Source organism: Rattus norvegicus, chromosome 14 (genome assembly GCF_021556685.1).
Source record: "Rattus norvegicus strain SHRSP/BbbUtx chromosome 14, alternate assembly SHRSP_T2T, whole genome shotgun sequence".
Taxonomy (NCBI): Eukaryota; Metazoa; Chordata; class Mammalia; order Rodentia; family Muridae; genus Rattus; species Rattus norvegicus.
The window spans coordinates 50797801-50821151 of NC_141547.1; positions in this window are offsets into that span (position 1 = coordinate 50797801).

Sequence of the window (23351 nt, forward strand, 5' to 3'; positions counted from 1 at the left end):
AGTATCATGGTGAATTCAGTAGGTTTCCAGTAGGATTCACATGTAATAAGGTTTCTATTCAAGATACAGCAACACTTGAATGAACTGAAACACTGTTTCTTTGTTAATTGAGGTAGTTCCCATTAGCAGGCTCTAATAATATGTGTACTTGTAAAGATTTATCAAAATTTCGTGAGCCGAATCTAAGTAAGTTGGTGAATTCAGTTTGTTCCCAATAGGCCGCCATAGTAATAAGTGGACTGTTCGGGATATAGAAAAATTTTCACAAATGGGATCAAAATTTATAGGCGAATTCAGTGAGTTCCCAAAGGGACATGCTTGTATGAGTGTGCTTTTCAAGATACAGCAACATTTTAACGAACGTAATCTAAGTATCATGGTGAATTCAGTAGGTTCCCAATATGATTCGCATGTAATAAGGTACTATTCAGGATACAGCAACATTTGAACGAACTGAAACACTGTTTCTCTGTGAATTCAGGAAAATCCCATTTGCAGGCTCTAGTAATATGTGTACTCTTAAAGATTTATCAAAATTTCGTGAGCCAAATCTAAGTAACTTTGTGAATTCAGTTAGTTCCCATTAGGCCGCAATAGTAATAAGTTGACTGTTCGGGATATAGAAAAATTTTCACGAATGGAATCATAATTTCTAGGCGAATTCTATGAATTTCCTTGGGACATGCTTGTATGAGTGTCCTTTTCAAGATATAGCAACATTTTTAATGAACGGAATCTAATTATCAAAATGATTTCAGAAGGTTCTCAATAGGATTCGCAAGTAATAAGCGTATTATTCAAGATACAGCAATGTTTGAACGAACTGAAACACTGTTTCTTTGTGAATTCAGGTAGTTCCTATTAGCAGGCTCTAGTAATATGTGTACTTTCAAAGATTTATCAAAATTTCGTGAGCCGAATCTAAGTAACTTTGTGAATTCAGATGGTTCCCAATAGGCCGCAATAGTAGTAAGTGGACTGTTCGGGTATAGAAAAATTTTCACGAATGCAATAATAATTTCTAGGCGCTTTCTGTGAGTTCCCAATGGCACATGCTTGTATGAGTGTGCTTTTCAAGATATAGCAACATTTTAACGAATGTAATCTAAGTATCATGGTGAATTCAGTAGGTTCCCAATAGGATTCGCATGTAATAAGGGTAATATTCAAGATACAGTAACATTTGAAAGAACTGGAACACTATATCTCTGTGAATTCAGGTTAGGTCCCATTAGCAGGCTCTCGTTATAGGTGTACTTTTAAATATTTATCAAAATTTCCTGAGCCGAATCAAAATAACTTTGTGAATTCAGTTAATTCCAGAAAGGGCGCAATAGTAGTAAGTGGACTGTTCAGGATATATAAAATTTTTCACACATGGAATCAAAATTACTAGGCGAAATCAGTGAGTTCCCTATAGTACATGCTTGTATGAGTGTGCATTTCAAGATATAGCAACATTTTAAAACGGAATCTAAGTTTCATGGTGAATTCAGTAGGTTCCCAATAGGATTCGCATGTACTAAGGGTAATATTCAAGATACAGCAACATTTGAATGAACTGAAACACTGTTTCTTTGTGAATTCAGGTAGATCCCATTAGCAGGCTCTGGTTATATGTGTATTTTTAAAGATTTATCAAAATTCGTGAGCCAAATCTAAGTAACTTGGTAAATTCAGTTAGTTCCAAATAGGCCGCAATAATAATAAGTGGACTGTTCGGGATATAGAAAAATTTTCAGGAATGGAATTAAAATTTCTAGGCGAATTCAGTGAGTTCCCAACGAGACATGAGTGTATGAGTGTACTTTTCGAGATATAGAAAAATTTTAACGAACCAAATCTAAGAATAATGGTGAATTCAGTAGGTTCCCAATAGGATTCGCATGTAATAAGGGTACTATTCAAGATACAGCAACATTTGAACGAACTGAAACACTGTTTCTCTGTGAATTCAGGTAGTTCCCATTAGCAGCCTTTGGTAATATGTGTACTTTTAAAGATTAAACAAAATTTCGTCAGCCGATTCTAAGTAACTTCGTGAATTCAGGTAGTTCCCAATAGGCCACATTAGTAGCAAGTGGACTTTTCGTGATATAGAAAAAATTTCACGAATGGAATCAAAATTTCTAGGCGAATTCATTGAGTTCCCAATGGGATGAGCTCGTATAACTGTAATTTTCAAGCTAGAGCATGATTTAACGAACAGAATCTAAGTATCATGGTGAATTCAGTAGGTTCCCAATAGGATTCGCATGTAATAAGGGTACTATTCAAGATACGGCAAATTTTTAACAAACAGAAACACCGTTTCTGTTTTAATTCAGATAGTTTCCATTAGCAGATATATATCATTTTAACGATATATCATCATTTTAACGAAAGGAATCTAAGTATCATGGTGAATTCAGTAGGTTACCAATAGGATTTGCATGTAATAAGCTTGTTATGCAAGATAGAGCAACATTTTCACGAACTGAAACACAGTTTCTTTGTGAATTCAGGTAATTCCCTTTAACAGGCTCTAGTAATATGTGTACTTTTAAAGATTTATCAAAATTTCGCGAACCGAATCTCAGTCACTTTGTGAATTAGCTTAGTTCCCAATAGACCACAATAGTAACAAGTGGTCTTTTCGGGATAGAAAAATTTCACGAATCAATTCAAAATTTCTATGCAAATTCTGTGAGTTCCCAAAGAGACATGCTTGTATAAGTGTACTTTTCAGGATATATCATTTTAACGAAAGGAATCTAAGTATCATGGTGAATTCAGTAGGTTCCCAATAGGATTCGCATGTAATAAGGGTACTATTCAAGATACAGCAAATTTTTAACAAACAGAAACACCGTTTCTGTTTTAATTCAGATAGTTTCCATTAGCAGATATATATCATTTTAACGATATATCATCATTTTAATGAAAGGAATCTAAGTATCATGGTGAATTCTGTAGGTTCCCAATAGGATTCGCATGTAATAACGGTACTATTCAAGATACTGCAAAATTTGAACGAACAGAAACACCATTTCCTTGTTAATTCAGGTAGATCCGATTAGAAGAATCTAGTAATATGTGTACTTTTAAAGATTTATCCAAATTTCAAGAGCCGAATCTAAGTATCTTGGTGAATTAGGTTAGTTCCAGAATGCCGCAATAGTAACAAGTGGACTTTTCGTGATATAGAAAATTTTTCACGAATGGAATCAAAATTTATAGGCGAATTCATTGAGTTCCCAATGAGACAAGCTTGTATAAGTGTAATTTTCAAGATAGAGCATCATTTAACGAACAGAATCTAAGTATCATGGTGAATTTAGTAGGTTCCCAATAGAATGCGCTTGAAATAAGGGTACTATTCATCATACTGCAAAATTGTAACGAACTGAAACACAGTTTCTTTGTGAATTCAGTTGGTTCATATTAGCAGGCTCTAGTAATATGTGTACTTTTAAAGATTTATCAAAATTTCGTGAGCCGAATCTCAGTCACTTTGTGAATTAGGTTAGTTCCCAATTGGCCGCAACAGTAATAAGTGGACTTTTCGGGATATAGAAAATTTTCACGAATGGAATCAACTTTTTTAGGCGAATTCATTGATTTCCCAAAGGGACATGCCTGTATAAGTTTACTTTTCAAGATATAGCTTCATTTTAACGAACGGAATCCAAGTATCATGGTGAATTCAGTAGTTTCCCAATAGGATTCCCATGTAATAAGGGTAGTATTCAAGATACTGCAACATTTTAACGAACTGAAAACAGTTTCTTTGTTAATTCACGTAGTTTCCATTAGCAGGCTCTACTAATATGTGTACTTTTAAAGATTTACCAAAAATTCGAGTTCCAAATCTAAGTAACTTGGTGAAATCAGTTAGTTCCCAAAGGGCAGCAACAGTAATAAGTGGACATTTCGGGATATAGAAAAATTTTCATGAATGGAATCAAAATTTCTAGGCAATTCAGTGAGTTCCCAATGGCACATGCTTGTATAAGTGTAATGTATAAGATAGAGCAACATTTTCAGGGACCGAATCTAAGTATCATGGTGAATTCAGTAGGTTCCCAATATAATGCGCTTGAAATAAGGTTACTATTCAAGATACTGCAAAATTTGAATGAACGGAAACATAGTTTCTTTGTAAATTCAAGTAGTTCCCATTAGTAGGCTCTAGTAATATGTGTACTTTAAAAGAATTATCAAAATTTCGCGATCCGAATATCAGTCACTTGGTGAATTCAGTTAGTTCCCAATAGGCCGCAATAATAATAAGTGGACTTTTCAGGATATATAAAAATTTTCACGAATGGAATCAAAATTTCTAGGCGAATTCAGTGAGTTCCCAAAGGGACATGCTTGTATAAGTATACTTTTCAAGATATAGCATCATTTTAACGAACTGAATCTAAGTATCAATGTGAATTCAGTAGTTTCCCAATAGGATTGGCATGTAATAAGGGTACTATTCAAGATACTGCAAAACTTTAACGAACTGAAACAAAGTTTCTTTGTTAATTCAGTTGGTTCCCCTTAGCAGGCTCTAGTAATATGTTACTTTCCAAGATTTATCAAAATTTCGTGAGACGAATCTAAGTAACTTGGTGAATTCAATTAGTTCCCAAAGGCCTCAATAGTAATAAGTGGACATTTCAGGATATAGAAAAATTTTCACAAATGGAATCAAAATTTCTAGGCGAATTCAGTGAGTTCCCAATGGGACAAGATTGTATAAGTGTAATTTTCAAGATAGAGCATCATTTTAATGAACGGAATCTAAGTATCATAGTGAATTTAGTAGGTTCCCAATAGGATGCGCTTGAAAGAACGGTACTATTCAACATACTGCAAAACTTTAAAGAACTGAAACACAGTTTCTATGTGAATTCAGTTGGTTCCCATTAGCAGGCTCTAGTAATATGTGTACTTTTAAAGATTTATCAAAATTTCGCGAGCTGAATCTCAGTCTCTTTGAGAATTAGGTTAGTTCCCAACCGGCCGCAATAGTAATAAGTGGACTTTTCAGGATATAGAAAAATTTTCACGAATGGAATCAAAAATTGTTGCTGAATTCAGTGAGTTTACAAAAGTAACTGCTTGTATAAGTGTAATTTTCAGGATGGAGCAACACTTTCAGGGAGTGAATCTAAGTATCATGGTGAATTCAGTAGGTTCCCAATAGGACGCACTTGAAATAGCGTACTATTCAAGATACTACAAAATTTTAACGAACGGAAACATAGTTTCTTTGATAATTCAGTTGGTTCCCATTAGCAGGGTCTAGAAACATGTATAGTTTTAAAGATTTATCAAAATTTCGCGAGCCGAATCTAAGTAAATGGGTGAATTCAGTTACTTCCCAATAGGCCGAAATAGTAATAAGTGGACTTTTCGGGATATAGAAAAATTATCACAAATGGGATCAAAATTTCTAGGCGAATTCAGTGAGTTCCCAATGGGACACGCTTGGATAAGTGTACTTTTTAAGATATAGCATCATTTTAACGAACATCATATAAGTATCATTGTGAATTCAGTAGGTTCCCAATAGGATTCGCATCTAATAAGTGTACTATTCAAGAGACAGCGAAATTTTCACGAACTGAAACACTGTTTGTTTGTGAATTCAGGTAGTTCACTTGAGCAGGCTCTAGTAACATGTGTACTTTTAAGGATTTATCAAAATTTCGTGAGCCGAATCTAAGTAACTTGGTGAATTCAGTTAGTTCCCAATAGGTCGCAATAGTAATAAGTGGACTGTTCTGGATATAGAAAAAATTTAACGAATGGTATCAAAATTTCTAGGCGAATTCAGTGAGTTCCCAATGGGAGATGCTTGTATGAGCGTGCTTTTCAAGATATAGCAACATTTGAACGAACGGAATCTAAGTATCTTGGTGAATTCAGTATGTTCGAAATAGGATTCGCCTGTAATGAGGTTACTATTCAAGATACAGCAAAATTTTAACGAACTGAAACACTGTTTCTTTGTGAATTCAGGTAGTTCCCATTAGCAGGCTCTAGTAATATGTGTACTTTTAAACATTTATCAAAATTTCGCGAGCCGAATCTAAGTAACTTTGTGAATTCAGTTAGTTCCCTATAGACCGCAATAGTAATAAGTGGACTTTTCGGGATACAGAAAAATTTTCACGAATGGAATCAAAATTTCTAGGCGAATTTAGTGAGTTCCCAATGGGACATGCTTGTATTAGTGTACTTTTCAAGATATAGCATCATTTTAATGAACGGAATATAAGTATCATGGTGAATTCAGTAGGGTCCCAATAGGATTCGGAAGTAATAAGGGTACTATTCAAGATACAGCAAAATTTTAACGAACTGAAACCCTGTTTCTTTGTGAATTCAGGTAGTTCCCATTAGCAGGCTGTAGTAATAAGTGTACTTTTAAAAATGTATTAGTATTTTCAAGACCCGAATCTCAGTTATTTGGCGTACTTAGTTAATTCCCAGTAGCCCACGATAGTAACAAGTGGACATTTCAGGATATAGAAAAATTTACAGACTCCTGTAATAAGTGTACTTTTTAAGATTTATCAATATTTTCACGACACGAATATGCACTACTTGGAGAATTCAGTTAGTTGCCAATAGGATATGCTTGTATAAGTGTACTCTTTAAGATATAGCATCATTTTCATTAAAGGAATCTAAGGTTCATTGTGAATTCAATAGTTTCCCAACAGGATGTGCTTGTAATAAGGGTACTATAAGATACTGCAAAATTTTAACGAACGGAAACATAGTTTCTTTGTGAATTCAGGTAGTTCCCATTAGCAGGCTCTAGCAAGAAGAGTACTTTTAAAGATTTATCAAAATTTTGCGAGCCGAATAAGTAAAAGTGAATTCAGTTAGTTCCCAATAGGCCGCAATAGTAATAAGTGAAATTTTTGGATATAGAAAACTTTTCACAAATGGAATCAAAATTTCTAGGCGAATTCAGTGAGTTCCCAATAGTACATGCTTGTATATGTGTACTCTTCAAGGCGAATTCAGTGAGTTCCCAAGAGTACATGCTTGTATATGTGTACTCTTCAAGATAGAGCAACATTTTCAGGGACCGAATCTAAGTATCATGGTGAATTCAATAGGTTCCCAAAAGGATTCGCATGTAATAAGGGTACTATTCAAGACAAAGCAAAATTTGAACGAACTGAAACAGTTTCTTTGTGAATTCAGATAGTTCCCATTGGCAGGCTCTAGGAAGAAGTGTACTTTTAAAGATTTATCAAAATCTCGCCAGATAAAGATCAGTTACTTGATGAATTCAGTTACTTCCCAGCAGGCCGCAATAGAAATAAGTGGACTTTTCGGGATATAGAATAATTTTCAAAAATGGAATCAAAATTTCTAGGCGAATTCAGTGAGTTCCAAATGGGACATGGTTGTATAAGTGTACTTTTCAAGATGTAGCATCATTTTAACGAACGGAACCTAAGTATCATGGTGAATTCAGTAGGTCTCCAAGAGGATTCGCGTGTAATAAGGGTACTATTGAAGATATAGAAAAATTTTAACGAACTGAAACACAGTTTCTTTTTTAATTCAGGTAGTTCCCATTATAAGGCTCTAGAAATATGTGTAATTTTAAAGATTTATCAAAATTTCGCAAGCCGAATCTAAGTAACTTGGTGAAGTCAGTTAGTTCCCTATAGGTCGCAATAGTAATAAGTGGACTTTTCGGGATATTGAAAAATTTTGACAATGGTAATAAGTGGACAATTCGGGATATAGAAAAATTTTCAAAAATGGAATCAAAATTTTGAGGCCAACTCAATGAGTTCATAACGGGATATGCTTCTATAAGTGCACTTTTCAAGATATAACATCATTTTAAGGAATGAAATCTAAGTAACATGGTGAATTCAGTAGGTTCCCAATAGGATTCGCATGTAATAATAGTACTATTCAAGATACAGCAAAATTTTAAGGAACTGAAACAATGTTTCTTTGTGAATTCAGGTAGTTCCCATTAGCAGGCTCTAGTAATATGTGTACTTTTAAAGATTTATCAAAATTTCGCGAGCCGAATCTGTGTAACTTGGTGAATTCAGTTAGTTACCATTAGGCCGCAATAGTATTAAGTGGAGTTTTCAGGTTATAGAAAAATTTTCACAAACGTAATCAAAATTTCTAGGCGAATTCAGTGAGTTCCCCTTAGTACATTGTGCTTGTATAAGTGTACTCTTCAAGACAGAGCAACATTTATGGTGAATTCAGTAGGTTCTCAATAGGATGCGCTTGAAATAAGGGTACTATTCGAGATACTGCAAAATTTAAACGAACGGAAACATAGTTTCTTTGTGAATTCAAGTAGTTCCCATTGGCAGGCATTAGTAAGAAGTGTACTTTTAAAGATTTATCAAAATTTCGCCAGCTGAATCTCAGTTACTTGGTGAATTCAGTTATGTCCCATTAGGCCTCAGTAGTAATAAGTGGACTGTTCGAGATATAGAAAAATTTTCACCAATGGAATCAAAATTTCTAGGCGAATTCAGTGAGTTCCCAATGGGACATGCTTGTATAAGTGTACTATTCAAGATATAGCATCATTTTAATGAACGGAATATAAGTTTCATGGTGAATTCAGTAGGTTCCCAATAGGATTCGCATATAATAAGGGTACTATTCAAGATACAGCAAAATTTTAACGAACTGAAACACAGTTTCTTTCTTAATTCAGGTAGTTCCCATTAGCAGGCTCTAGTAATATGTGTACTTTTAAAGATTTATCAAAATTTCGCGTGCTGAATCTAAGTAACTTGGTGAATTCAGTTAGTTCCCAATAGGCCGCAATAGTAATAAGTGGACTTTTCGGGATATAGAAAAAAATTGACAATAGTAGTAAGTGGGCTTTTCGGGATATAGAAAATTTTTCAACAATGGAATCAAAATTTCTAGGCGAATTCAGTGAGTTCTCAATGGGACATGCATGTATAAGTGTAATTTTCAAGATATAGCATCATTTGAAGGAACGGAATCTAAGTATCATGGTGAATTCAGTAGGTTCCCAAGAGGATGCGCTTGTAATACGGGTACTATTCAAGATACAGCAAAATTTTCATGAAGTGAAACACAGTTTCTTTGTGAATTCAGGTAGTTCCCATTAGGAGGATCTAGTAATAAGTGTACTTTCAAAGATTTATCAGAAGTTTCACAAGTCGAATCTCATTTACTTGGTAAACTCAGTTCATTCTCAGTTGGAAAAACATGTAATTAGTGTACATTTGAATATATAGCAACATTTTCACGAAGAAAAACTAGGTTACTCCACATATTCTGTTACTTCCCAATTCTACATTCTTGTAAGAAGTGTACTTTTCAAGATTTAGTAACATTTTCACTAATGGGATCTCAGTATCTTCTGAAATCAGTGAGCTGCCAATAAGACGCGCTTGTTTTAAGGGTACTTTTTAAGGTATAATAAAATTTTAACGAACTGAATCACAGTTTCTTTGTAAATTCAGGTAGTCCCCATTAGCAGGCACTAGTAATAAGTGTAGTTTTAAAGATTAATAAAAATTTTCCCTAGCCAAATCTCAGTTACTTTGCGAATTCAGTTACTTCCAAAAAGGCCGTAATAGTAATAGGTGGACATGTCGGGATATTGAAAAATTTTCACAAATGGAATCAAAATTTCGGGGTGAATTCAGTGAGTTCCCAATAGGACATGCTTGAATAAGTGTTCTTTTCAAGGTATAGCAACATTTTCACTAGTGGAGTCTTACTTCCTTCACGAATTCAGTTACTTCTTAATAGGAGCCCTTGTAATAAGTGTACTGTGAAAGATTTCGCAAAATTTTCACGAACGGAATCTCAGTTACTTGGTGAATTCAATTCATTCTCAGTTGGACAGACTTGTAATTAGTGTACATTGAATACATAGCAACATTTTCACCAACAGAAACTCAGTTTTTCCGCAGATTGTGTTAGTTCCCCATACTACTTTCTTGTAATAAGTGTACTTTTCAAGATTAAGCCACATTTTTACTAATGGGATCTCAGTATCTTCTGAAATCAGTTAGTTGCCAATACGACATGCTTGTTATGATGGTACTTTTCAAGATATAGCAAAATTATCAGGAACCAAATCTAAGTATCTTGGTGAATTCAATGGACTCCCAATAAGATGTGTATGTAATGAGGGTACTCGTCAATATTCAGCAAAATTTTAACGAACTGAATCACAGTTTCTTTGTAAATTGAGGTAGTTCCCATGAGCAGGCTCTAGTAATAAGTGTACTTTTAAAGATTGATCAAAATTTTCACGAGCCTAATCTCAGTTACTTGCTTTTTCAGTTCCAAATAGGCCGCGATAGTAATAAGTGGACATGTCTGGATATAGAATAATTTTCACCAAGGGAATCAAAATTTCTAGGCGAATTCAGTGAGTTCCCAATAGGACATGCTTGTATTAGTGTACTTATCAAGATATAGCAACATCTTCACAAACTGAATCTATGTATCATGGTGAATTCAATAGGTTCCCAATAGGATGCTCTTGTAATAAGGGTACTATTCAATATACAGCAAAATTTGAACGAACTGAATCACAGTTTCTTTGTAAATTGAGGTAGTTCCCATGAGCATGCTCTAGTAATAAGTGTACTTTTAAAGATTGATCAAAATTTTCACGAGCCTAATCTCAGTTACTTGCTTTTTCAGTTCCAAATAGGCCGCGATAGTAATAAGTGGACATGTCTGGATATAGAATAATTTTCACCAAGGGAATTAAAATTTCTAGGCGAATTCAGTGAGTTCCCAATAGGACATGCTTGTATTAGTGTACTTATCAAGATATAGCAACATCTTCACAAACTGAATCTACGTATCATGGTGAATTCAATAGGTTCCCAATAGGATGCTCTTGTAATAAGGGTACTATTCAATATACAGCAAAATTTCAACGAACTGAAACACAGTTTTTTTCACGACCGAATACCACTTATTGGTGAATTCAGTTAGTTCCCAATAGGCTGTGATAGAACTAATTGGACTTTTTGGGATATAGAAAAATTTTCACAAATGGAATCAAAACTTCTAGGTGAATTCAGTGTGTTCCCAGTAGGGCATGCTTGTATAAGTGTACTTTTCAAGATATAGCAACATTTTCACTAGTGGAACCTTAGTTACTTCACCAATTCAGTTACTTCTCAATAGGAGCCATGTAATAAGTGTACTTTGAAAGATTTAGCAAAATGTTCACAAACGGAATCTCAGTTACTTGGTGACTTCAGTTCATTCTCACTTGGACACGCTTGTATTTAGTGTACATTTGAATATATAGCAACATTTTCACGGACAGAAACTCAGTTTCTCCGCAGATTCTGTTAGTTCCCAATACTACTTTCTTGTAATAAGTGTACTTTTCAAGATTTAGCCACATTTTTACTAATGGGATCTCAGTATCTTCCAAAATCAATTAGTTTCCAATATGACACGCTTGTTATAAGGGTACTTTTCAAGATATAGCAAAATTATCAGGAACCAAATCTAAGTATCTTGGTGAATTCAATAGATGCCCAATAGGATGTGGACGTAATGAGGGTACACTTCAGTATACAGCAAAATTTTAACGAACTGAATCACAGTTTCCTTGTAAATTCAGGTAGTTCCCATGAGCAGGCTCCAGTAATAAGTGTACTTTTAAAGATTTATCAAAATATTCATGAGCCAAATCTCAGTTACTTGCCGTATTCAGTTAGGTCCCAATAGGCCACGATAGTAATAAGTGGACATGTCTGGATATAGAATAATTTTCACAAATGAAATCAAAATTTCTAGGCGAATTCAGTGATTTCCCAATAGGACATGCTTGTATTAGTGTACTTTTCAAGATATAGTAACATCTTCATGAACTGAATCTGGTGTAGTTTTTAAGATATATCAAAATTTTCACGAGCCGATTACCACTTATTGGCGAATTCAGTTAGTTCCCAATAGGCCACGATAGAACTAATTGGACATTTCTGTATGTAGAAAAATTTTCACAAATGGAATCAATATTTCTAGGTGAATTCAGTGAGTTCCCAGTAGGACATGCTTGTATAAGTGTACTTTTCAAGATATAGCAACATTTTCACTAGTGGAACCTTAGTTTCTTCGCCAATTCAGTTACTTCCCAACAGGAGCCCTTGTAATAAGTGTACTTTGAAAGATTTAGCAAAATTTCACGAACGGAATGTCAGTTACTTGATGACTTCAGTTCATTCTCACATGGATATGCTTGTAATTAGTGTACATTTGAATATATAGCAACATTTTCACGAACAGAAACTCAGTTTCTCCGCAGATTCTGTTACTTCTCAATACTACATACTTGTAATAGGTGTACTTTTCAAGATTTAGCCACATTTTTACTAATGGGATCTCAGTATCTTCTGTAATCAGTTAGTTTCCAATACGACACGCTTGTGATAAGAGTACTTTTCAAGATATAGCAAAATTTTCACGAAACGAATCTAAATATCATGGGGAATTCAGTAGGTTCCACATAGGATGCGCTATTAATAAGGGTACTATTCAAGATACAGCAACATTTTAATGAACTGAAACACAGGTCTTTATGAATTCATGTAGTCCCATTAGCAGGCTCCAGTAATACGTGTAGTTTTTAAGATTTATCAAAATTTTCACGAGCCGAATACCACTTATTGGTGAATGCAGTTAGTTCCCAATAGGCCGTGATAGAAGTCATTGGACTTTTCGGGATACAGAAATATTTTGACAAATGGAATTTTAGGTGAATTCATGACTTCCCAGTAGGACATGCTTGTATAAGTGTACTTTTCAAGGTATAGCAATATTTTCACTAGTGGAACCTTAGTTTCTTCACCTATTCAGTTACTTCTCAATAGGAGCCCTTGTAATAAGTGTACTTTGAAAGATTTAGCAAAATCTTCATGAACGGAATCTCAGTTACTTGGTGAATTCAGTTCATTCTCATTTGGACACTCTTGTAATTAGCGTACATTTGAATGTATAGCAACATTTTCACGAACAGAATCTCAGTTTCTCCGCATATTCTGTTAGTTCCCAATACTACGTTCTTGTAATAAGTGTACTTTTCAAGATTTAGCCACGTTTTTACTAATGGGATCTCAGTATCTTCTGTAATCAGTTTCCGATACGACACGCTTGTGATAAGGGTACTTTTCAAGATACAGCAAAATTTTCACGAAGCGAATCTAAGTATCTTGGTGAATTCAATAGGTTCCCAATAGGATGTGCATGTAATGAGGGTACTCTTCAATATACAGCAAAATTTCAACGAACTGAATCACAGTTTCTTTGTAAATTCAGGTAGTCCCCATTAGCAGGCACTAGTAATAAGTGTAGTTTTAAAGATTAATAAAAATTTTCCCTAGCCAAATCTCAGTTACTTGGCGAATTCAGTTACTTCCAAAAAGGCCGCAATAGTAATAGGTGAACATGTCGGGATATTGAAAAATTTTCACAAATGGAATCAAAATTTCGGGGTGAATTCAGTGAGTTCCCAATAGGACATGCTTGTATAAGTGTGGTTTTCAAGATATAGCAAAACTGTCACGAACCGAATCTAAGTATCATGGTGAATTCACTAGTTTTCCAATAGGACGGGCTTGTAATAAGGGTACTATTCAAGATACAGCCAAATTTAAGGAACTGAAACACAGTTTCTTGGTGAACTCAGGCAGTTCCCATTAGCAAGCCCTAGTAATAAGTGAACTTTTAAAGATTTATCGAAATTTTACGAGCCGAATCTCAGTTACTTGGCGAATTCAGTTAGTTCCCAAAAGGCCACTATACTAATATGTGGACTTTTCGGGATATAGAAAAATTTTAACAAATGGAATCAAAACATCTAGGCGAATTCAGTGATTTCCCAATAGGACATGCTTGTATAAGTGTAATTTTGAAGATATAGCAACATTGTCACAAACCGAATCTAAATATCATGGTGAATTCAGTAGCTTACCAAGAGGATGCGCTTGTAATACGGGTACTATTTAAGATACAGCAAAATTTTCACAAACTGAAACACAGTTTCTTTGTCAATTCAGGTAGTTCCCATTAGGAGGATCTAGTAATAAGTGTACTTTTAAAGATTTATCAAAATTTTCACGAGCCGAATCTCATTTACTTGGCGAACTCAGTCCATTCTCAGTTGGAAAAACTTGTAATTAGTGTACATTTGAATATATAGCAATATTTTCACGAAGAAAAACTCAGTTACTCCGCACATTCTGTAACTTCCCAATTCTACATTATTCTAAGAAGTGTACTTTTCAAGATTTAGCAACATTTTCACTAATGGGATCTCAGTATCTTCTGAAGTCAGTGAGTTGCCAATAAGTCGCGCTTGTTTTAAGGGTACTTTTCAAGATATAGCAAAATTTTAACGAACTGAAAGACAGTATCTTTGTGAATTCATGTAGTTCCCATTAGCAGGCTCTAGTCTTAAGTGTACTTTTAAATATTTATCAAAATTATCACAAGCCAAATGTCAGGTAATGGCGAATTCAGTTAGATCACAATAGGCCGTGATAGTAATGAGTGGAATTTTCGGGATATAGAAAAATTTTCAGAAATGGAATCAAAATGCCAATACGACACTCTTGTTATAAGAGTACTTTTCAGATATAGCAAAATTTTCTGGAACCGAATCTAAGTATCTTGGTGAATTCAACAGGTTCCCAATAGGATTCGCATGTAATGAGGGTACTCTTCTAGATACAGCAAAATTTCAATGAACTGAAACACAGTTTCTTTGTGAACTGAGGTAGTTCCCATTAGCAGGCTCTAGTAATAAGTGTACTTTTAAAGATTTATCAAAATTTTCACGTGCCGAATCTCAGTTACTTGTCGAATTCAGTTACTTCCCAATAGGCCGCGATAGTAATAAGTGGACTTTTCGGGATATAGAAAAATTTTCACATATGGAATCAAAATCTCTAGGCGAATTCAAGGCGTTCCCACTAGGACATGCTTGTATAAGTGTAGCTTTCAAGATATAGCAAAATTTTCACGAAACGAATCTAAGTATCATGGTGAATTCAGTAGGTTCCCAGTAGGATGTGCTATTAATAAGGGTACTCTTCAAGATACAGCAACATTTTAATGAACTGAAACACAGTTTCTTTGTGAATTCATGTAGTCCCATTAGCAGGCTCTAGTAATACGAATAGTTTTTAAGATTTATCAAAATTTTCAAGAGCCGAATACCACTTATTGGTGAATTCAGTTAGTTCCCATAGACCGCGATAGCAGTAATTTGACTTTTCGGGATATAGAAAAATTTTCACAAATGGAATCAATATTTCTAGGTGAATTCCATGAGTTCCCAGAAGGATACGGTTGTATAAGTGTACTTTTCAAGATATAGCAACATTTTCACTAGTGGAACATTAGTTTCTTCGCGAATCCAGTTACTTCTCAATAGGAGCCCTTGTAATAAGTGTACTTTGAAAGATTTAGCAAAATTTTCTAGAACCGAATCAAAGTATCATGGTGAATTCTGTAGGTTCCCTATAGAATGTGCATGTAATGAGGGTACTCTTTAAATACCGCAAAATTTTAACGTAGTGAACACAGTTTCTTTGTGAATTCAGGTAGTTCCCATTAGCAGGCTCTAGTAATAAGTGTACTTTTAAAGATTTATTAAAATTTTCACGTGCCGAATCTCAGTTACTTGGCAAATTCAGTTACTTCCCAATAGGACGTGATAGTAATAACTGGACTTTTCGGGATATAGAAAAATTTTCACATATGGAATCAAAATTTCTAGCGAATTCAGTGAGTTCCCAATAGGACATGCTTGTATAAATGTTCTTTTCAAAATATAGCATAATTCTCTCGAACTGACTCTAAGTATCAGTGAATTCTGTACATTCCCAATAGTATGCACTTGTAATAAGGGTACTATTCAAGATCGAGCAAAATTTTAACGAACTGAAACACAGTTTCTTTGTGAATTCAGGTAGTTCCCATTAGCAGGCTCCAGTAATAAGTGTACTTTTAAAGATTTATCAAATTTTTCACGAGCCGAATCTCAGTTACTTGGCAAATTCAGTTAGTGCACGACAGGCCGCGATAGTAATAAGTGGACATATCTGGATATAGAATAATTTTCACGATTGGAATTAAAATTTCTAGGCGAATTCAGTGAGTTCCCAATAGGACATGCTTGTATTAGTGTACTTTTCAAGATAAAGCAACATCTTCATGAACAGAATCTCCATATCATGGTGAATTCAGTAGGTTCCCAATAGGATGCGCTTGTAATAAGGTTACTATTCAAGATACAGCAACATTTTAACGAGCTGAAACACAGTTTCTTTGTGAATTCATGTAGTCCCATTAGCAGGCTCTAGTAATAAGTGTAGTTTTTAGGATTTATCAAAATTTTCACGAGCCGAATACCAGTTATTGTCGAATTCAGTTAGTTCCCAATGGGCCGCCATAGTAATAAGTGGACTCTTGGGATATAGAAAATTTTTCACAAATGGAATCAAAATTTGTAGTCGAATTCAGTGAGTTCCCAATAGGACATGCTTGGATAAGTGTACTTTTCAAGATATAGCAACATTTTCACTAGTGGAACCTTAGTTACTTCACCAATTCAGTTACTTCTCAATAGGAGCCCTTGTAGTAAGTGTACTTTGAAAGATTTAGCAAAAATTTCATGAACAGAATGTCAGTTACTTGGTGAATTCAGTGCATTCTCAGTTGGACATGCTTGTAATTACTGTACATTTGAATATATAGTAACATTTTCACGAACTTAAACTCAGTTACTCCGCAGATTCTGTTAGTTACCAATACTACGTTTTTGTAGTAAGTGTACTTTTCAATTTTTAGCAACATTTTCATTAATGGGATCTCAGTATCTTCCAAAATCAGTGAGTTGCCATTAAGACAAGCTTGCTATAAGGGTACATTTCAAGTTATAGCATCATTTTCACGAACCGAATCGAAGTATCATGCTGAATTCAGTAGGTTCCCAAAAGGATGTGCTTGTAATAAGGGTACAGCAAATTTCAAACGAACTGAAACACAGTTTCTTTGTGAATTCAGGTAGTTCCCAGTAGCAGGCTCTAGTAATAAGTGTATTTTTAAAGATTTATCAAAATTTTCACGAGCCGAATCTCCGTTACTTGGCGAATTCACTTACTTCCCAATAGGCCGCGATAGTAATAAGTGGACTTTTCGGGATATTGAAAAATTTTCACAAATGGAATCAAAGGAGTTCCCAATAGGACATGCTTGTACAAGTGTACTTTTCAAGATATAGCATCAGTTACATGAACCGAACAGAAGTATCATTGTGAATTCAGTAGCTTCCCAATAGGATGTGCTTGTAGTCAGGGTACTATTCAAGATACAGCAAAATTTTCACAAACTGAAACACAGTTTCTTTGTCAATTCAGGTAGTTCCCATTAGCAGGCTCTAGTAATACGTGTACTTTTATAGATTTATCAAAATTTTCATGAGCCGAATGTCAGTTACTTGGCGAATTCAGTTAGTTCCCAATATGCCGCAATAGTGATACGTAGACATTTCGGGATATAGAAAAATTTTCATCAATGGAATCAAAATTTCTAGGCGACTTCAGTGAGTTCCAAATAGGACATGCTTGTATAAGTGGAATTTTCAAGATATAGCATCCATGACCTGAAAAGGAGTGCCTACACACATGAGAGTAGAGATAAGACCAGCTCTTCTCCACCAAACAACCTACATGGGGGCTTCAGCTCTCACAAAATAAGGAGCAGCTTTCCGTTCCCATATCTGGCGGAAAGAAAATAAATCTATAAAAATGTTGACAGAGAGATGCACAGGAGGGTAAATCCATGGTCAGAAACAGCAAGACAAGATAACTCAAGAGACAATCTGATGGCAAGTGGTAAGCACTGTAACCTAAGAAACAGAAATGAAGACTACTTGGCATCATCGGAGTCTAGCTCTCCCACAAAATCAAATACTCGATATCCGAACAAACAGGGAAAGTAAAATTTGCATTTAATACCATGATGATGATAGAGGACTTCAAGAAAGACATAAATAAACCCCTTAAAAATACAGAATAACACAGATAAACAAATAGAAGCCCTTAAAGAGGAAACACAAAAGTCTGTTAAAGAATTACAGGAAAGCACAACCAAACAGGTGAATGTATTGAACAAAACCCTCCAGGATTTAAAAATGGAAATAGAAACAATAAAATGCACAAAGAGAGATAGCCCTGGAGATAGGAAAACAAGTAGAGAGATCAAGAGATATAAATGAAACCATCATAAACAGATTACAAGAGATAGAAGGGAGAATCTCTGGGGCAGAAGATACCATAGAAAACATTGACAGAACCTTCAATGATAATGTAAAATACAAAAAGTTCCTAAGCCAAAGTGTCCAGGAAATACAGCACACACTGTGAAGATCAATCCTTTGGATAATAGGTATAGAACAGAGTGAAGACTCCCACTTAAAAGGCCGGTAAAATTTTTCAACAAAATTATAGGAGAAAGCTTCCCTAACCTAAAGAAAGAGACACCCATAAACATAAAATAAGCGTACAAAATTCCAAATAGATTGGACAAGAAAAGAAATTTCTCCTTTCATATAATACTCAAAACACAAAAGCAAAAACAAAGAAAGAATATTAAAACTGTTAGGGAAAAAGACAAGTAATATGTAAAGGCAGATGTATAAGAATTATACCAACTTCTCACCAGAGAGTATGAACGGAAGAAGATCTGGTGCAGATGTGATGCAGAACCTAAGAGAATAGAAATGCCAGCCCAGGCTACTACATCCACCAAAACTCTCAACAGAGATGGAGAAACCAAGATATCCCATAACAAAATCAAATTTACACAATATCTTTCTAAAAATCCAGCCTTCCAATGGATAATAGATGGAAAACTCTAAAACAAGGAGTGAAACTATACCCTAAAAAGTAAGAAAAATATCTTCTAGGAACAAATCCAAGAGAGACAAACAAAAGAATAAATGAAATAAAAAAATAAAAATAAAAAAACTTAAAAAAGACCCATTTTCCACCTCTACTAACAAAAACAACAGGATACAATAATCACTATTCCTTAATATCTCTTAACATCAATCGGATCAATTTACCAATAAAAAGACATACACTAAAAGACTGTTGGCATAAACAGGACCCAGCATTTTGCTGCACAAAGAAATAAACCTCAGTGACAGAGACAGACACTACCTCAGAGTAAAAGACAGGAATACAATTTTACAAGCAAATATTCTGAAGAAGAAAGCTGGAATAGTCATTCTAATATAGAATAAAATCGATGTTCAACCAAAAGTTATCAAAAATGATAAGGAAAGATACCATATTCATCAAAAGAAAAATCCATCAAGGTGAACTCTCAATCCTAAACATCTATGCTCCAAATGCAAGGACACCTACATTGATAAAAGAAACTACACTAAAGGTCAAAGCAGACATTGCACCTAACGCAATGATAGTAGGAGATTTCAACACTCATGAAAGATGAGGAGATTTCACTCATCAAAGGAAAGATCATGGAAACAGAAGCTGAACAGGGACATAGAGAAACTGACAGAAAAACACCAAATGGATTTAACAGAACATTTCTTCCTAAAACATATATATTACTCAGCACGTCATGGTACCTTTTCCAATATTGGTCATATTATCAGTGATAAAACAGGACTCAACAGATACATGAAGATTGAAATAATTCCAGGCATTCTATCAGATCACACTAGACTACGGCTGGTCTTCAATATCAACAAATATAAGAGAAAGTCCCCATAAACATCGAAGTTGAACAAGTCTCTACTCAATGATAACTGGCTGTAAGAATAAACATAGATAGAAATCAAAGACTTTTGAGAATTTAATGATAATGAAGGCATAACATACACAAACTTATCGGACACAATGAAAGCAGTGCTAAGAGGAAAACTCTGAGTGCTTCTGAAAAGAAACTGGAGAGATGATGCAGTAGCGGCTTGACAGCACACCTAAAAGTGCTAGAAATAAAGAAGCAAATATACGCAAGAAGAGTAAAAGCCAGGAAATAATCAAATTCAGGACTGAAATCAACCACGTACAAACAAAAAGGGCTATACAAAGGGTCAACAAAACCAAGAGCTGGTTCCTTGTGAAACCAACAAGATACAGAAGCTCTTAGCCAGAATAATCAAAGGGCACAGATAGTGTATCTGAATTAACAAAGTCATAAATGAAAGTGGAGACAACAACAGAATCTGAGAAAATTCAAAACAACTTCAGCTCTTACTGCAGAAGATTATATTCAGCAAAATCCAAAAATATGGAGGAAATGGACAATTTTCTCAATAAATACCAGGTACCAAAGTTAAATTGGGAACAGATAAATCAACTGTACATCCACATAACTCCTAAAGTAACAGAATCAGTTATTAAAATTGGAGAATGCCATACCTGAACAGAATATCTCTTGGTCATATACCCAAAGATGCTCCAACATACAATACAGACACATGCTCCATTAGGTTCACAGCAACCTTATGTATAACATCCAGTAGCTGGAAAGTACCCAGATTCTCTTCAACAGAGTAATTGTTATAGAAAATATTGTACATCTTCATAGTGAAATACTATTCAGCTATCAAAAACAATGACTTTATGAAATTCATCGGGCAATGGATGGAATTAAAAAATATCATCCCGTGTGAGCTAACCCAATCACAGAAAAACAAAAATGGTATATACTGACTGCTTATTGGATATTAGCTCAAAAACTTGTATTATGCAAGATATAATTCACAGACCACAATGAAACTCAAGAAGGATGATTAACTTGCAGATGCTTCAGCTCTTCTTAAAATGGGGGAAATATTCATAGATGGGGATTTGTAGACAAATTTCTGAGCAGAGACTGAAGAAATGGCTATTCTGAGCCTGCCTCACATGGGTATACAGCATACATATGTACACACATATATACACACATATACCCACACCCACCAAAACTAGAAAATATTAATGAACACATGAAGATCATACTGACAGGACCCTGATATAGTTGTCTCCTGAGAGATGCAGCCAGAGCATGACTGATACAGAGGTGAATGCTAGCAGCAAAGCACTGAAGTGAGAACAGGGTAAACACTGGAGGAATTAGAAAAAGTATTGAAGGAGCTTAAGGGGCTTGCAACTCTGTAAGAACAACAATACCACCAACCAGAGACCCCAGGGATGAAACCACAACCCAAAGTCTATACATGGATAGATCCATGGCTTGAACTGCATATGTAGCAGAAGATGGACTTGTTGGGCACTACTGAAAGGAAATGCCCTTGCTCCTGCCAAAGCTGGACCAGCAGTGTAGGAAAATATCAGGGGGGATGGAAAGGGGCCTGATTGGGGAGGGGGAAAGCCGTCATAGAATAAGGGAAGTGAGGTGAGATAGGGGCCTTATGGCAGGAAACCAGGAAAGGGAATAACATTTGAAACATGAATAAAAATATCCAATAAAAAATTACAAAAAATTATGTGTATTAGAAATCTTTTAAAATGTGTAAAATGGGTAATATACCACATAAATAAAATCACATTGTGAAAATGTTCTTGAATGATGATATAGAAATATGCTTTGATAAAATACAACAGGTACTGTAAACATCATGGGAAATTTGAGATGTAATGCACGAAATCTTGATCAGAACAATAGGATATTTGAGGGAGAAAAGGCAATATAAATGGGAAAGGAAGAAGCTAAATTATGATTATTTGAAGAAGATTAGGATTCTATTACACATAAAGAAAGTATATTTTTAAAAAAGCAGAACAAAATCATAACAAACAAAAACAAAACTTCCTAAAGTAAGTCCATTTCCTTTATACAAAAGAGAAACATATCAAAAAAGGAATCATGGAAATTAACACATTCAAAATATTCGGCAAAACATAATTGATATAAAATTAAATGAAAAAATAAAATGTCTACACAGTAGTGGTGGTGCACATCTTTAATCTCAGCAATTGGGAGATAGAAATAGGGGTACCTCACTGAGGTCAAGGCCAGCCTAGTCCAGAGAATGAGGCGTTCACCGGAAAACGGCCATGGCTGATACATAAAGAAGCCCCATATCAAAAATAAACAAAAAATGGAAAAAAATTGGAAGAAGTTAGAAAATTATTTTAAAAATTAGGACAGTTGAAGAGATACCAGATAATTGTAAGATTTCTCATGCTCAGGTATTTGTTTAATATTCTGAGAATAGTTATTTTAGAAAAATATCATATAATCAATAATTTTCAGTAAGTACCAATCCACTTTTTCACAGAAACTAAAAATAGAACTACATTCAATTTGTAATCACATGGACGAATGTAAAATCAAAAGAATACTGAAAAGTAGGATCATTGCTGGAAGTAACGCCTCCTACTTATTACATGATAATACAGATCTATAATAATTAAGATATCATACTAATCTAATATAAATATATACATTATTCAATAGCATAAAATTGTCAGGACAGACATAAATCCACTCATGTATAGCCTGAATTTTATAATGTTACCAAGAAATACACAGTGAAAAAAATAGAGAATCCTAAAGATATTGTTCTTGTAAAATTAGGTAATTACATGTAGAAGGATGAGACTCACTCTTTACCTCTGATTGCAAACAAAATTAAATTTAGAGCACTCCAAAAGTTAAAGTATAAAGCAAAATATTCTAAATCTGATAGACGGAAAATTAAGAAAATGATATAAATTTGTTTTTTTAAGAAGGACTATTCCTTTTTGTGAGAATATTTTAAATTTACTTTCAAATGTTATCCCCTTTCCAGGTTTCCCATCTGTAACCTTTCTATCCCATTCTTCTTCTACCATATTCTATGAGGGTATTCCCCCACGCATCTAACTACCCCTTCCTGCATCCCTACCCTGACATTCCCCTACACTAAGGGATTTAGCCTTGGCAGAACCAAGGTCCTCTCCTCCCATTAGGGCCCAACAAGGCCATCTCCTGATACATATGCAACTGGAGACATGGGACTTTCCATGTGTACACTTTGAATGTTGATTTATTCTCTGGGTGTTCTGAATGGTTGATATTGTTCTTCTTATGGGTTGGCAAAAGCCTTCAGCTCCTCCAAACCATTCTCTAACACCTCCAGTGTGGATTCCATTCTCAGTTCAATGGTTGGCTTTGAGCATCTGCCTTTGTATTTGCCATGCTCTGGCAGAGCTTCTCAGGAGACAGCAGTATAAAGCAACTGTCAGCATGCACTTCTTGGCATGAGCAATATTGTCTGGGTTTGGTGGCTGTATGTATATGGGAGGGATCCATAAGTA